This window comes from Planococcus citri, chromosome 4 (genome assembly GCF_950023065.1).
Source record: "Planococcus citri chromosome 4, ihPlaCitr1.1, whole genome shotgun sequence".
Classification (NCBI taxonomy): domain Eukaryota; kingdom Metazoa; phylum Arthropoda; class Insecta; order Hemiptera; family Pseudococcidae; genus Planococcus; species Planococcus citri.
This window is the reverse complement of record NC_088680.1, coordinates 68,669,154-68,686,989: the sequence shown is the minus strand read 5'-3', so window position 1 is coordinate 68,686,989 and position 17,836 is coordinate 68,669,154. Positions and strand designations below refer to the sequence as shown.

General features: G+C 35.2%; 1 long non-coding RNA gene across 1 annotated transcript in view; it reads right to left on the bottom strand.

Moving 5' to 3' along the window:
• Positions 1 to 10,661, bottom strand: part of LOC135845671 (uncharacterized) — a 55,462-nt gene extending 44,801 nt beyond the window's left edge. Inside the window, exons 1-2 of the long non-coding RNA XR_010558794.1 lie at positions 10,401 to 10,661; positions 9,225 to 9,285 (exon numbers count right to left, since the gene is read on the bottom strand). This is a non-coding gene — a long non-coding RNA (uncharacterized LOC135845671). The remainder of the gene's footprint in view (positions 1 to 9,224; positions 9,286 to 10,400) is intronic.
• Between the last annotated feature and the right edge of the window lie 7,175 nt (positions 10,662 to 17,836).

Sequence of the window (17,836 nt, the reverse complement as noted above, 5' to 3'; positions counted from 1 at the left end):
GGCAAAAAACGAGATTTTTGAGCAGTTATTTAAGGCAGGGCTTCGTCAGCGTAACGCTGAAAACTGAAAAGGCAGCATAGCCAGTTGGAAAATAATAAAAGAGTGCATAAGTACTTTCACATATTAGGTACTTAGGTATATTCACTGTTGATATTCTAAGAGAAAATTTTTCGAAAGGGTAGTTGGATTTTTTTAAAAAGCAACTTATACCTATGTGAGTAAAATTTAAAAGTAGGTTACCACTATATGGATATCGATGATATTATTGATGGTTATAATACATTTTTTTAAATGATAGCAATTATTGTGATATCACAATTACTACTAACAATTCGGGACCTTCTGAGCCATTGTGCAAGGATCGCTATTGTGTAACAAGAAACTCACACTTGAACGTGGAAGGGACGGTGTTGTGTTTTGGAAGTAAGCTCCACCCACAGTTTTGACATGCGCACTGCACAATGTCCAATTTTTCCCATCGAACTTAGCATTCCTGGCATAAAGTATCAAAAATTGATACCCAGGTATCGCAATATCACGATAATTATGTGACAGTACATTTTCTTGATCAATCAATCAACCATCGTGATGTTTGATATACTGGCATAGCTGAATACTGGCCCCATAATTTAGTACATACATTTCTAAAACATAATTTTTCACTTTTTACATATTACTTAATATTTAAGTATCTATCATTATAAAACTTTGTAACTTATTTCTTATTCTAATGATCTATTCAAGATTAAAAAACAAAACAGAAACAATAAACTTTCCCCATACTTGATTTGAGCAGACTTCACTTACCTATAGTGTGTAATTTTCACATGCTGTTTCTCAGACAGATTAATGTATTCACTATTCAGTGTTTTCTGACCATTAATCATCAGTAGTCGAGCATTGTTCATCTGGGACAAAAAAAAAATCAAGTTGAGTTATTTAATTCTCATTAAACTTAAACAACAAGGCAAAATTCAAATGCTCCTTTTGAGGATGAGCCACCATAGTGATAAATGACTAGTCAAGTGAAGGCGATGTCTGATGTACAGCCTGAGTATCAAACAAACCAGACAAAACAATAACATCAAATGACACATGAAAAAAAAAAAAAAAAAACTTTACAAAACAACGAATCAACTATCTACTTCTCCAAAAAATAATGACCTGATAAAAAACAAACAACAAAATGTAGACAAGATGTGAGAAGGAATAGGACCTCATCTCTGAATGTATATATCAGATAGAAGTGATGAAGACTTTGAGTAGGTATACCTAAATCACTAACATGGAAAGGGAAAAATAAAGCTTACCTCACTGCTGTAACTGGATATACTTTTTTATAATGGATTTTAAATTGTTGTTTTTGAAGCCAAATTTTTGAGGGCACAATCCAGTGTGATGTAGAGAGAAAAGAATGTTTTAATTAGATATTATGGTGGCGCCTCAGGGGTTTAATACTCCTTAGTCCTAAACACTTACCTAAGGTTCTCACCTCTTTGAAGAAGGCCCGGCTCTATCCTTCCTTCGCCTAACTCTCACACTGGGTATGATTACCATTCAATCATATGTACGTAGACATACTACGTAGGTACTTATAATAAGAATGCAGCCACGTTGGCTGTGTAGTTTTTGTACATATGTACATGACTTGGTAATCAGTTAATGACAATCCTGCTAGACTTTGATGAAGGGCGTTACTGAGGAGCACTACACTCTTAGCGATCAAAGGAAACAAAACTGTGAAGCGGGTGACATTGACAATTTCATTTGTCAGATAACCAAAAAAACTAATCCCACTAGTAGTGTAAGTGTAGGTACTACACCACTTACATGGCCCTGACTTTCCACTTTAAGATCAGAGAACTGCCAACAATTCAAGCATCAATTCTTTAAGTGATTCTTAAAATACATTAAATTAATAAATATATATAATTATTTTTTTTTTCAAGTTAGGTATTCACCATTATTTATAATTTTAAAAAATTATAGAAAACCTCACAGGGTGTTGCTCTGTGATGAGAGTTTAATTTATATGTACATATGTACGTAGTAATCTAAATTTTTTTTTCTCGTATCCAGTCGACATGCCTAAATTAACATGCAAAACTAAATCTAAATCTTAATCTACATCTAAATCTAAATACCCTTCTCCAGCCAGTACCTACTCCATATCTTCATCATCAAGTGTCCCATTCAAATTTCCAGGATTGATTTTTCCTGGTAGTTCACACTCAAATAGTGTCTGTCAGTCTGAACTTCGCCGCCTTCACACAGATCATCATCAGCCAACTGCCATCTATGAAGGTTGTACTTTGACCCTGTGACTCCGCTCCTCAATCTGTTAAGTGTTTTCCACAGTCTGTAACTCAACTAGTACGGCACTTCCATATTTCTAATGGGGGTCTATCAATAATAAGTTTCATTCCTTCAATTTTTGGCTTCCAGCTTTCTCTGCGCCTGTGCGTTTCTTGAATGGTGATCATGTCTATGTTCAGGTTCTTGACCATTTCAGCTAGTATAACTTCCTTTGGCCCTGACAGGCCTTCTATGTTTATGGATCAACATGATCCTTAAGGGAGGTGTCCTCGTTGGAGGCCCTGAGAAGGGCCGTTCTAACCCGGGTGTAGGGTGCATGATTGACCAGTGATGGGATGATTGGCCAGTAGTTGAACTACTGTTTCCACTTTCCAGGGGGCGCCAGCTTATCGAGAAAATTTATTCACAGTTCTTAAAAAAAAAACATTCGTGGAGGCTCATCCCTTGCCCTCCCCCCAGTAATCTAAATAAAATAGTAAAAATGACAATTTCAAATATAATTTTAAGGATACCAGGAATAGATTTTATTAGTGTGAATATATTTTCCTATCCATGCTAAGGTAGAACTATAATGGTACGGTGGTATTCTCATCTATTGATCTGTTGTTATGGGGAGTAGATACTTACACCCACACCCTTCTTCAGTCCTAGATTGAATGTAATTGCTTGTTGTTTTTTCCAAACGTGATGTATAGATGCATATTTGGTACTTTGAAAAACACAAACACAAGGTACCTTTTGAAAAAAAAAAACACTTATTTGCTCCAGAGAAGAGATTCAACACTGTGATAAAATGAAAATTTTGCAGTTCCTTATGCATGCAATTTTTCTCTTCCAAACCACCTCACCTCTAATCTGATATTTTTTGTAAACTAATCAATGCGTTTTATCTAATTGGTCTGGTATGTAGTTAATTAGGTAGATATATATGCCTTTGACGCACATTGCATGAATATAATATTTTAATTCCAAAACTTATTTTTTCAAAAACATATACAACAAAGTCAACTATGCATTTTACCAGGTACATGACTTTGTTATATACAAGAGGGTACTGCATTTTTATCAGCTAGGTGACTTTGCAGTATCATGATGCAGCAGTAACACTATACTTTTTGGTAATTATTGGCAAAACAATAAAAAAATGTATTCGCAATTTTTATTGAAAAAGCAAAGCTTTTTTCTATTTTTAAAAGCAATTTTTTACAATTCCAGGCAGAAAACAAAACGAAGATTTTTGAGGGCTCCTTAACCATAACACTGAAAAGGCGGCATAGGTTTTCAGTTGAAAAAGAATAAAGTGTATATACTTTCGCACATTATTTACTGTTGATATTCGAAAGCACTTTCTTGATTTTTTTTTTCAAGAAGCAAAGCTGAGATGTGAAAAAATAAGATTTTTGAAAATTTGAAAAAAAGAAATTATTTTTCATTGCATTTAACGATTAAATTCTTGAATCAAAAATTAAAATTTTACTTACTATAATAATTATTTTTTATGATTCCATAGGATGATGGTATAGTACCGAAAAATTCAAAAAGTGTGGTTTAATGCTTTTAAAGAAAATGTCATTTAATGCGTAAGCATAACGCTGAAAAGGCATTGTTAGCCTCCAATAATTTGGTAGATTTTTAAAACGTAATTTTTTACTTTTAATACGCATCATTATAAAACTTATTTCAATTTATTATTTTGGATTAAAAAAAACAACAACAACAAAACAAAAACCGGTACCCAACCCGGCTTTTAGCTTTACAGTAGGCAACCCAAAATAACAGTCACTGATCTTACAGCGCGGCGTATGGTACATCGTCTTCGTCACATTTTCGCAAGTTACTGCGTTTTCATTCCTCCCCCCCCCCCGCCCGCCTCTCCAGAAAAATAATTGATAATTTCGAAAATTCGCTACATAATCTGCTTGATAAAGGCATTATAACGTCATATTAAAACATTACCCCGTTGAAATCTTATTTAAAATTGGCGGAGTAATTAGGTGCATAAGTTGAACATTTTTCCCAAACTGAAGCCACTGATAACGTGTGGTGAAGAATGTCCTTAAGAGACGTCTTAAGTACTTAGCTATTGTTGTTTGGAATAGTTGGTCTGTAATGGGATCCCCAAAGTGCATCATCTACAAAGATGCACTTAGCACTTCACAGGGAATTTCAAAAGACAAATTTTTAATAAAATTAAACAAATAATTCTCAAAACAATATGCATAAAAATTCCAAAAAAGATCCAATTTTTGCACAAGAAAGTTGTAAACACTTGATATTCAGCATAATTTTTCACTCATTGCAAAATTTGGCTCTCAGGTACTCAATTATCAAAACTTGAAACCCGAATAACTCGAAAACTATACTTTTTAGTACTTAGGACTACTCTTTGAATTCTCTGCACACATTTGTCCAAAACTGAAACTATACTGATACCTAACGAATTGTGAAGAATACCCTCAAAACATGTCCTAATTGGCTTTTTTCTTTGTTGGAATGGTTGGTCCGTGACTGGACCCCAACTTGTATTATCAACACAGATGCATTTAGCACCCGACAGGAAATTTCAAAAGACAAATTTGTACGTAATAATTAAACGAATCGGTAATTCTTAAAACAATATACTTAAATTGAATTTAAAGATCACATTTTTGAGAAAGAAATTGAAAATTTACTTACTATAATAATTGAAAAAAAAATCTGACTGTAGTGTTGCTCCAACAGCACACTTTTTGAGCATTATTGGCAAAAATATCGGGCTTTTGGATGTATTTTGGAGGAAAAGGTGAGACTGTAGCAATTTAGAGAATTTTAGCAAACAACAAGACTACATAAGTATTTGACAATTATTATCTGAGAAGTGATTTTTGTCAAAAAAAAAAAGTTCGGTAAAAAGCAGGACGTTTTAATAATTTTTGGCAAAAAAATCTGAACCTTTGGGTTTTGAATTGTTTTGGTGGCGAATAGGGGAGGGGATGGAGGAGTGAGATTTCTTGCAACTTTTTTCACAAAAAGCTACACTTACAATTTTAGCAAGAATAAAGGACTTTTTGGCAACTATGGTATTGACGAAAAGTGACATATTTTTGCAATTTTTGCTGAAAAAGCGATATTTTTTTCAATTTTTAGCAATACCATGATCTTTGACAATTCCTGGCAAAAAACGAGATTTTTGAGGAGTTATTTAATGCAGGGTTTCATAAGCATAACGCTGGAAAGGCAACATAGCCAGTTGGAAAGTGATAAAAGAGTGCCTACTTCTCTTGATACCTATTGTTGAAACGAAAAATTTACTTGTTTTTTTCAAGAAGCAAAACTAAGACTCTTGGAAAAATAGGGTTTTCAGATTTTTGTTAAATAAGTAACTTCAATGAATAAAATTATAAAAAAGTGGTTACTTGAGAACTGAGAAGTAACAGAATATGACTCAGCAGGGATGTCGATGATATAATCGATTGTTAATTCTTCAATTTTCTGAAATTATCGCGATTATCGTGATATCACAATAACTACCAACAATTTGCGATCTCTTGAGCAAGGATTGCTAATTGTGCAGCAAGAAATTTGCACTAAAAACTGGAGGGAGGTTGTAGTGTTTTGGAAGTAATCTCCATCCACAGTTTTGACTCACGTGTCTGATTTTTTCTATGTATTTACCTTACCGTTTCTAGTGGAGAGTATCGCAAATTGTTACTGCAGGTATTACGAATTACGATATCAGGATAATCGTGATAGGTAGTTCATTCTTTCAATCAATCAATTATTACAATATTTAATATCATCGGCATCGCTGAATATAAACCCCATCATTTGATAGGTTTCTAAAACTTTAAGTGTTCTCATTTTAGGTAGGTAGGTTCATATATGCACCTATACCTATCATTATAAAACTTATTTGTATTTCAGATTTCTCATTCTAATGAGCTAACTAAGGTTACAAAACAAAACAAAACAAAACAGAAACAATAACCTACCCTTCCCTCATAAGTATACTTAGGTACTTAATAATTCATTTGAATTTTACATATGTCGGATAATGCTCGGAATTTTTTAAGGAATAATCATTGGTAGTCAGGCATTGTTTATCTAAAATATGAAAAATAAGTTGATTTAATTAATCGTATAATTCAACTTAAAAAACAAGGCAAATGACAATTATTGAAATGCTCCATACGAGGGGCTGTAGCTATTGAATGACAATGACGTGTCGAATGAAGGTGATGTACAGCCTGGGTGTGAAACAAACCACCGGAAAAACAAACAGATATCAAAATGACACATAAAAAAGAACAAACAAAACGTCGCGAAAAGACAAATCGACTCCTGCTCCAACAAATAACAATAGAAAAGAAAACAAACAACAAAATGTAATGAAATCAGGCGAATAAAAAAACTTTTTTTCAACATAACTTGAAAAATATACTTACCTACATACAAAAATTTGATGGAAAATCCGAACGGCATTTGGGAAAAAAATATACTTAACAATTTTTCGAAATGAAACGGCGAGTTTTAAAGTACCTACATACTTAAAATAAGTAAGAGGTAAAATAACAATTTTGTCATTTGAAATGTACAATTTTGCCTAATATTCACACATTGTATAAAAATATTGATTTCTCTTTCAAATCTGGAATTTTTTAATAACAAAAAAGATAAACAAACTGACCCTAGCGAAGCGAGGGCAAAAGCTCTCGAAAATCAGTATTTTGAGAAGTATAAAAAACGATGATTTTTCGTGTGATGAGTTAATTATAAGAAGTTTATTACTTTGCTTCAAAATTTTAAAACTCAAACGATGATTTTGCTTTTTAAAAAATCAAAATTGAAAAAAAAGCAAACGAGCCCGAGCGAAGCGAGAGCAAAATATTTCAATAATTTCATTTATTGAGAGGTAAAAAAAAAAAAAGTTGTTTCATACATGAGAGGAGTTCATTTTTCTGATTCAAACTTTGAACACTTGATGAATTTGAACAATAAGTTTTCCATGCGGAAAAAGAGCAAATAGCCCGAGCGAAATGAGGGCAAAAGCTCTTAAAAATGTGTAATTCAAGCTCTAAAAAAGTCGACAAATGAGCTCTTTTCTACAGAATGAAGATCGAGGAAAAAGAACACGTTTAAATTTTTTCATTGCCTCTTTTCAAAATTTACTACTTTTTCACTACTTTCACTGTCTGTTATAACACAGATCTTCTAGTCTATAAGTCGCTGTAAATGGCTCTTAAAAATAAAATAACAAAGATACCATGTTATAAGTGAAACTTATTTCTAGGTATGTACTGTATTTCTTATTATAATGATCTAAAACACAAACAGTTGCTAAACCTTTCAGCTTTACATGATTTATAAACTGAAAATGACGAGTTATTCGTTCTATTTAATATATCTACTATGACAAACATTTTTAAAATTAGCTTTTTTTGGCCTGAATGATTGGTGGGTGTGGAACCAGATTCCCATTTAGGAATTTTTGATAATTCCTGGCAAAAAAAAAACGAGATTTTTGAGTCCCTACCATACCAATTTAATTTAAGGCAGCGTTCCCTAACCATAACACTGAAAAGGCGGCATATCCAGTTTGAAAAGAATATGGGTATATACGAGTACTAATACCTTGACATTAACTTTTTTTTTTTTTCAAAAAGCGAAACCGAGGTGTGGAAAAATAAGATTTTTGAAAATTTGAAAAAATGTAATCAATTTTGGAAACTAAAATTTTTAAAAGTGGTTGCCTGAGAACTGAAAAGGAACGGAGTAGGAGCCTCACATAATTTTGTAGAATATCTAAAATGTAATTTTTTACTTTTAATAATCATCATTATAACATTACGTATAAAACTTTTTCATTCCTATTTTTCCTGTTTTAATGAGCTAAGTAACTAAGATTTTGAAAAAAAAAAAAAAAAAAAAAAAACATTACCTTACCCAACCCTTTTAGCTTTACATGATTCGTCTGTTCTGTTTTTTATTTTAATCGAGTTTAAGGGGAAAAGGTGAGACTTTGTAGCAATTTGGAGAATTTTAGCGAACAACAAGACTACTTACATATGTGACAATTACTGTCTAAGAAGTGATTCTTGTTTTAAAAAAAAAATTTGATCAAAAGCAGGATGTTTTAATAATTGTTGTCAAAAAACCTGAACCTTCGGGTTCTAAATATTTTTGGTGGCGAGTGAGGAGTGGGTGGAGGAGTGAGTAAGTGAGATTTCTTGCTATTTTTTTTTTCACAAAAAGCAAGACTCACCATTTAAGCAAAAAGCAGGGCTTTTTGGCGATATGGTATTGACAAAAGTGATATTTTTCGCAATTTTTGCTGAAAAAACGACACTTTTCTCTATTTTTAGCAATACAATAATCTTTGAAACGAGATTTTTGAGAAGTTATTTAAGGCAGGGCTTTGTAAGCATAACGCTGAAAAGGCAGCGTAGCCAGTTAGAAAATAATAAAAGAGTGCACACTTTCACATATTACGATGAGTATTCACTGTTGATATTTAAAACAAGATTTTTTGGTTCTCTTCAAGAAGCAAAACTGAGACTTGGAAAAATAAGTTTGTCGGATTTCTTTTTCAAAAGTAACTTTAGTGACCAAAATTATGAAAAAGTGTTACTGCAGGTATTATGATAACAGGATAATCGTGATGTGTAATTCATTTTTCAATCAATCAATTATCACGATATTTAATATCATCGGCATTGCTGAATACAAGCTCCATAATTTGGTAGGTTTCTAAAACATAACTTTCCACATTAAAACTTGATTGTACTTCTTATTCTAATGAGCTAACTAAGGTTGAAAAACAAATCGAAACAGAAACAATAAACCTTCCCCCTTACTTGATTTGAACAAGGACCTTTGAATCTCGTAACATTATTACATATAATTAATGTATGGGTATGAGGATTTCTAACCTTTTTTTCGGAATTCTGCGTTCACCGCCACAATAATCATCGGTAGTCAAGCATTGTTCATCTGAAACAAGCAAAATACGAGTAATCAAGTTGAGTTATTTAATCCACAACAACATAAAAAAACAAAGCAAACGATAATAATTTAAATGCTCCTTTCGAGGAGCTATAGTGATAAATGCCATGTCAAATGAAGGTGATATACAGCCTGGGACCCCAGGTGTCAAACAAACCCGACAAAACTAATATCAAATAACATGTAAAAAAAAACAAAACAAAACAAAACGTCGCGAAAAAACAAAATAGGATTTTTGAAAATTTGAAAAAAAAAGTACTTAACTTTAGTTGAATTTAAAAATATCAAGTCCTTGAAACAAAAATTAAAATTTTACTTACTATAATATTTTTTTTTTTTAAATTGCGTCATGGAACATTACATTTCTCAAAAACGGGAAAATGAATAGGTATGAAAATCCATTCAAAAAAAATTTTAATTTCATGTTTTCCTTTTCCTTACCTACAGTGTTTTGTGTTTTTGACCATATTTTCCCAAGGATGGAAGAAACTTTTAACTTTAGATTTTAGTTTTAATTTTTTTCCAAGTATATAAAAAATATCTCAAAAGTGTAAAGAATTTAGTGAAAAACAAATGATCGAATGAGAGAATATAATTTAAGTAGGTAATTTCCAATATATAAACGAATTTAATTTAAATAGGATCGTGAGTAAAAACGGAAGTAGGCATCTGGATAACTGGACCTTGGTAACCTAGGTAGGCTGGTATTTACCTGTAACAAAAATTACAGGTGCTTTTGAGTACAGAAGCTCAAAACCAAAAGCACTAACAAATTCATAAATAGGTAATCAGCAAACCATTCTCAGGTACAGTATCAGACTGGTACCTACTTACCAGAGCATTCAACCTAGTCCGCATTTCGCCTATAGGTTGCCTGGTAAGTGCTGGTCTAAAACAAATGAGTATGAGCATATCTCAGCATGTTTCAGCTGAGTGCTCTCTCTCAGTGGGCCTACATCATCGCCTGGGTAGGATAACGTCTACCCTGCTTAGTAGGTTACCAGGTACCTAAACTAGGTACCTACCAGCAAGAATGTATCAAGCCAAAGCACATAATAAAAATATCTAGGCAATATTTAAGCTGTACTCAGTGAAACACTCACCAGAAATCAAATCTCCAAACCGAAATAAGTCACCACAGAGAGCACAGAATTCGCGAAGTAATTAACACACGTCAATATAAGCAATAATAAGCTGAGCCACACATTCGTCACCTAGCAGCATGCCTAGGAGATCGCGCACGTTCCTAATAGCCAATCAAAAAGCAGAGAGAGAGAGACAGAGAGTAGGTAGACAGAGAAAGAGAGAAATGTACAGACAGGCGAGAATGAGTGAATATTTAATATTTCCCTTATTAACTTAAAATTTCCCTTACATTCGGCCATCCTGCATACACCGCGTCCCGAGGTGTCAAACAGAATCAGGATTGTCATCAGAAAGCTCTTCATCCTCCACCACTTCCTCTGCACTCTTCCAGAGCTTCATTTTGTCTGCGGCGATAACTTTGTCGTAAATGGTCTTTCGCTTCGTACGCCTACTACCATCCATATCAGCAACTCGATAACGATCATTAGGAAGTACCTCTTTAACAATCATAGGACCCTGATAAGGAGCTAGCAATTTTCGGGATTCACCAGGATTAGGAGCTACAGCTTGTTTCTCTATAAGCACCAAGTCACCAACTTGGTATCTAGTTGCCTCACGATGTCGTTTATCGTAGTGCTCTTTCATTTTTACTTGAGCATCTTTATTAACCTTAGCAGCTTCTAAACGAGCAGCAGCAATATCAACAAGTAACTGGGAAGTTTGCATGATTTCATCACGAAGAGGTGCATCATCACCCCCTCTTGGAGTGTAACCCAACAGCAAACGACTGGGAGTTTCTTTTGTAGACGAATTGACTGTGTTGTTGATTGAAAATTGAACATCTCGAATATTTTCATCCCATTTACGATCATCATCATTGGAAGTCAGCAAAGCATTGAGAATGGATCTATTTAGCCTCTCAACTTGGCCATTGGCACGAGGTGTAGCCACTGCCACAGCAATGTGTTTGATGGAATTTTGAGCACAGAACTGCTCAAAATCTCTGGAAGTAAAAGCGGTACCTTGGTCGGAAACTATAACTTTTGGAGTTCCATAATTTGAAAAGATATCACGCAAATATTCAGTGACGAACTTCGTTTTAGTTGATTTGACAGCTTTGATGAATGTGAACTTGGTGAAACCATCAACTACAACAAGTATGTGCATATTACCTCGTCGGGAGCGAACAAATGGACCGACATGATCAATGTGAAGAGTCTCCAATGGTATTGACCCTTTCGGAATGGGGTGTAGATAACCTTCAGGCTTTCCAGATTTCCGTTTATTATAAAGACATGGAATGCAATTCTTGACAAAATTCTCGACGTAGATACACATTTTTGGGAACCAGTACGCCTCCTGCAATTTCTTGACAGTCTTCTCTGCAGCACAATGACCAGTGCTTTGATGAGCAATTCGAACCACTTCATGTCTCATTTCAGGGGGCACAACCCACAGTAATCCTTGAGCTGTCTCACGATATACTCTGCCATCCTTGAGGGTGAAATGCTTTGATAGATGTTGTTCTTCTACACTGAGTGTTGTACAAGGTTTGAGCAGAATTTCTCGGATTCTACGAAGTTGTGTGTCGTTGAGTTGACTAGCTAGGACCCAATCGTCGACGTTGATTTTGTTGATTTTAAGGGGGTTGCGGCTCAATGCATCAACATGTTGCATTCGTTGACCAGGTCGATATTCGATGTCAAAGGTGAATTCTTGCAACTGCAACCACCAACGTGCAATACGAGGAACCAATTGCTTCTTTTTAGCAGCCATCTTCAAGGAGTTGCAATCAGTAATGACCCTAAACTTGATGCCGATGAGATAAGGTCGAAATTTACGCAAAGATTCAACAACTGCTAATGTCTCTAACTCGTAAGAATGGTATTTCGATTCTGCTCCATGAGTCTGGCGGCTATAATAAGCGACTGGGTGGAATCTCTCGTTGGATTTGCGTTGAAGTAGAATTCCACCTAAACCAATTGCACTGGCGTCAGTGTGCACCTCGGTTTCTAAATCAGGACAGTAAATGGATAGAATAGGTCTCGAACACAACTGTTGTTTAAGATCGTTGAATGCATCCAATTGCGCTTTATCCCAATGCCACTTGAGATCTTTACAAAGGAGTTCTGTGATTGGTCGAGCTCTGGTGGCATAATTTGGCACAAAATGGCGGAAGTAACCGGTGAGACCAATAAATTGTCTAACGTTGTGAACTGAAGTTGGGACAGGAAACTTTTCAACTGCAACAATTTTCTCTGCGCCTGGTTTCACAGTACCAGCTGAAATCTCAAAGCCTAGGAAATTCACCGTTTCTTTGAGAAATGAACATTTCTTGAGATTGAGGGTTAGATTTTCTTCTCTGATGAGGTCAAGGAACTTTCTCAGGCCTTCTAATGCTTCTTCGATGGTTTTGGCATGGAGGAGGATATCATCCAAGTAGATGGAAGCAATTCCAAGTATGGGAGCCAGAATACGATTCATGAACCTTTGAAACACCCTTGGAGCATTGGCTAGACCAAATGGCATACGAGTATACTCAAATTGACCAGCATGAGTCACAAACGCTGTATACTTCTTCGATTCTTCATCCATGAGGAGTTGATAATACCCGGATTTGAGATCCAAACTACAAAAATACACTCCACTTGCCAACTTATCAATTTGATCATCAACTCGAGGCAGAGGGTGACAGTCTTTAACGGTTTGACTGTTCAATTGTCGATAATCGATACAGAGTCTTTTCTCCAGATTCTTCTTCTGAACTAAAAGGACAGGTGAAGCAAATTCGGAATCTGATGGGCGGATGATATCAGATTTGAGCATATCATCAATCATTTCTTGCACTAACTTCTGCTCACTTTGAGCCAAACGATAAGGTCGATACATAAACGGAGTTGGATCCTTCAAGGTAATGGACATTGAACCAGTTTTAGCGCAGCCTAATTCTGAAGTTGAAAGTGCAAAACAATCGCGATACTCATTGATAAGATTCAGCAGTTTGGTTTTGGCTTCTTCTGGAATATTACCGATGTTGACATCTTTTAGGAGGATAGGAGGAAGCTTGCTGTGCTTCACACGCCTTATTCGTTGAGTAGGCTGAGTATCTTGGAGACAGGGCATACCTCTAGCTATGATTTGACCCTTTTTGAACCGGATTTCTCCATCTGAGGTATTGTAGACTGGTAACACAGCAGTTACATTGTCTGAGATTCGAATCACAGAATTTGGGAGAAAAGATGAGTCAGTACGGAAAGTTGAGCAGATAAGTACATCACCAGCATGATCAGCTTCGATTGGCACGTTACCCAAGTATTGAGATGAAATTGAAAAATCAGAAGCAGCCCGTAAGATGACGCGAGAAGGCGAGGGAGCCTCCCCACTACTGGGATACAAGGTGCCTAAATTGAAGAATTGAAGTTGATTGGAATTCTTCACAGTATAGAGGTGATCTTGCTCAGTGAAATTTTGTCCAACAAGAATGGGAACGTCTTGAGCATGGTTGGGTACCACCACAGCTCGAATTTCTGCCTCAACGCCATCAATTTTGATCACAAAAGTGTCAGTAGTGCCCAACGTCTTCGTTTGTCCATGCCCATATCCACTAATTACAGCACTGTCACTTTGATCAACACCTAAATTCAGTTGAGTGATGAGTTCTTCTTTTATGGCTGTACAGGAACTACCAAAATCGATATAAGCTGAAAAATCTTGACCTTGAATGGTGACAGTTTTGTGGAACTTTTGATCAGGCGGAGGCATGGACGAAGCTTGGAGTCATTGGACAGTTTCAGGCTTCTGCTGCTTGGTGCGGCAGTTAGCTTCAAGGTGACCAATTCGTTGACAGAAATTACACTTGACAGGATTTTTGACTGCTGAAGGACACACATTGGCATAGTGCCCAGGTTTACCACATTTGTGACAGGTTACAACAGGTTTGACATCCGCTTTCTCCTCCTGGTTAGGCGGAGGGATTTTTACTCTGCAATTTTTAGCCACATGTCCAGGTTTCTTGCATTTATGGCATGTAATTCGATTTTTGGATGAACTAGATGGCATACCAGATGAAGAAGCGCCCAAATTTTGATTATTGGAGCCTCTAGGAGTACTAGCGGCATTCTCAGACTGAGAATTACTCAAACCGGAACCTTTTGTGTTGTGTTGAATGAGATACTTCAAAACTTCTTCAGGAGTGGTGTAACGACCTGACCTTGCACCACTAGCAACAATAGTATCAGTAATGCCATGTATTAAACAAGACACAGCATTCACCCCAGTAATACCACATTCCATTAATAATGCATATTTAGCATAGTAATAAGAAGAGTAGTTCTCATTCTTGAGCTTCTTTCTTTCCAACATGGTCGTTAGAGAGGTTGCATAATCTCTCTGGTTAGGAAAAGCTTGTTTTAATTTCTCCTTCCATTCAGACCAGCTATACGTAACATTTCTTAAACTGCTGTACCAGGTATTCGCATGTCCCCTCAACCTTGATAGAGCATGGTGTATGGTCATACCTTCACTCCATTCGTACACAGTTGCCAGCTGATCTACTTTATTCAACCATACCACAATGTCTTGGCCATCATCGTTAGGATCAAACGTTGGTATTACGTCAGCTGAGGCTACAAACCTCTTTGTCGGAGGTGCAGATGAAAGAGTAGCAGAAATAGCATGGGCTAATTCTAAAATAGCTGACAAATTACTATTAGAAGTATCGGAGGTATTAGAGATATTAACAGGCTGGACAGGAGGTGAGGTAGGGTGCGAGGTTACTGGGCGACCGCGTTTCCTAGTATTTCTTGTTGGCGGCATGGTCAACTGATAAACATATAGCAGACAGACATAATGTCAGCAAAATGTGAAGAAAAATAAAATGAAAATGAAACAGTAACAGATCTATCTAAATACATGAGTCATAGAGTGCCAAGTATCAAGGAAACCTAAACGGCAAGGCAATAAAATCGCAGCTGCCTTCTACTACTACACACGTTGCTTGTCTCATGTTGACAAGTATCAAGATAGGTAAAAAGTGTACCTATACTAAAACAGTACACCTACACATAAATTATATAGCATTTACCTATACCTAAAACATGTGTACTTTTCCAGTTCTACCATGGTTAATCCATTGTCCAGTATCCCACTTCTGATGTAAAGAATTTAGTGAAAAACAAATGATCGAATGAGAGAATATAATTTAAGTAGGTAATTTCCAATATATAAACGAATTTAATTTAAATAGGATCGTGAGTAAAAACGGAAGTAGGCATCTGGATAACTGGACCTTGGTAACCTAGGTAGGCTGGTATTTACCTGTAACAAAAATTACAGGTGCTTTTGAGTACAGAAGCTCAAAACCAAAAGCACTAACAAATTCATAAATAGGTAATCAGCAAACCATTCTCAGGTACAGTATCAGACTGGTACCTACTTACCAGAGCATTCAACCTAGTCCGCATTTCGCCTATAGGTTGCCTGGTAAGTGCTGGTCTAAAACAAATGAGTATGAGCATATCTCAGCATGTTTCAGCTGAGTGCTCTCTCTCAGTGGGCCTACATCATCGCCTGGGTAGGATAACGTCTACCCTGCTTAGTAGGTTACCAGGTACCTAAACTAGGTACCTACCAGCAAGAATGTATCAAGCCAAAGCACATAATAAAAATATCTAGGCAATATTTAAGCTGTACTCAGTGAAACACTCACCAGAAATCAAATCTCCAAACCGAAATAAGTCACCACAGAGAGCACAGAATTCGCGAAGTAATTAACACACGTCAATATAAGCAATAATAAGCTGAGCCACACATTCGTCACCTAGCAGCATGCCTAGGAGATCGCGCACGTTCCTAATAGCCAATCAAAAAGCAGAGAGAGAGAGACAGAGAGTAGGTAGACAGAGAAAGAGAGAAATGTACAGACAGGCGAGAATGAGTGAATATTTAATATTTCCCTTATTAACTTAAAATTTCCCTTACAAAAGTTTCGTTTCATCATTCATTCTACGATGATATACCTACCTAAGCATTTTTGTTTAAAAACGTGGGAAAGAAAAAGGAACTTGAAAAGTGGGAAAATGGGAAATTACGAGTTCCAGAATGGGAAATTCCGTTTCTATGATATCCCAACACTGAATACGCGGTTTTTATAGTTTTTGCGCGAGCGAAAATTAAATACAAGTATAAGAAAATTGAAAAAAAAACGCTTAATTTTCTTCAAAATATATATTTTATAAACATGTTTAAGATAGGTAATAGAAAATTTCAAAAATTTAGAAATAAGTAATTGGAGATTAGTTGTAGTTGTTGATAAATGATATTTTCAAACTGACATTTTTTTCAAAATAAGTATGGCCTACCTCATATTTTGGAGAGCTATAAATTTCCAGAAACTTTCTGAAAGTTTCCAAAATATAATTGTACATTTCTGGTAATTTATCATCCCCAGAACGAATCAATAATACAGAAATACGTATAATCTAGTTTCAATTTTTATTGTTACTTAATGTAATTCTATTGATTTTTAATAATTAACTAACTCTCAATCGCAAGTTTCAAAACATTTTTATAGGAACATTTTTCAAGTTGAAGTAGGTACGTACAACAATTAACGGAAAATTATTATGTACAACATACACTCAGTTGAAAAATCAGTGTTGTACTAGTACGTAACAGAATTTTTTTTCATTCCGTTATTTCGTTATTTATGTAAATGTTACAAAATTCAGATTTTTATTGTTAGTGTTACGTTTTTCGCGTTCCTTTTTTTCTTTTTTTGGCTACAAGAACGCCTGAAAGATCGAAACAAGAATCACGAACAAAACGACCAAGACCACAATTTTTGGTTTTCAAATAACAAAAACAAAAACCAAGGAGCTATAATGAAAAGAGCAAAAACAAGATCGAAGAACGAATGCAATTTTGCGTTCGAATTTTCGCAGAAATTACGGAGAAGAGGGTTAGGAGTTTTATGGTAGAGATAGTCGTGTGTGGTTTTGAATCATCATATCGCTAACAGATCATTCTTTCTGCAATAAACTACAGATAGATGTGGAAAAATAGGTATCTTGAAAACTTGAAAAAAAGTAATCAACTTTAATTGAATTTAAAGTTTAAATTCTTGGAACAAAAATTAAAACTTTACTTACTATAATATTAGGTATCTAATTATACATTTATTGTAAAAATATTTTTCCTTTCTTCTAGAAGCAAAAGCAAAACTAAGATTTGGAAAAATAGGATTTTCATTTTTTTTTTTTCAGTTGAAGTAACTAGGGTAAGGTACATAGAAGGTAGCCCAATATGGACTACCGGCCGATTTCTCTAGTTATGAGCACTAGCTGAAGGGAAAAAAGTTGAGCTGATGTATTTTTCTAAGAAAACCACATGAGACAATAATGAAAGCCCTAAAGCCAAGATTCGCGAAGCTAGAGGGGAAAAACGAAATTAATAT